Genomic DNA, 248 nt, shown 5'->3' with positions numbered 1-248 from the left:
TGTATATGTGTATGTGTACGAGTACTTTTAGTGTTTTATTTACATTAGGCCTACTTATTCTTATTGTTCTGAAGGCCAGTAGTATATCTTGTTTGATATTTTAGTTGTGTTTATTGTGTAACGTTCTTATATTTCAATCTAATTTATTCATTGTGCGTTTTTGATGTCTAGATCAGCATTTCCCAGCCATTTTCATCCTGTGGCTAATGTATTATAATCTCCATGTGACTGTCATCTTTTCAGATTCG

The sequence above is a fragment of the Penaeus monodon genome, chromosome 27 (assembly GCF_015228065.2).
Source record: "Penaeus monodon isolate SGIC_2016 chromosome 27, NSTDA_Pmon_1, whole genome shotgun sequence".
NCBI lineage: Eukaryota > Metazoa > Arthropoda > Malacostraca > Decapoda > Penaeidae > Penaeus > Penaeus monodon.
The sequence above is the reverse complement of the archived record's forward strand: the minus strand, read 5'-3'. Positions refer to the sequence as shown.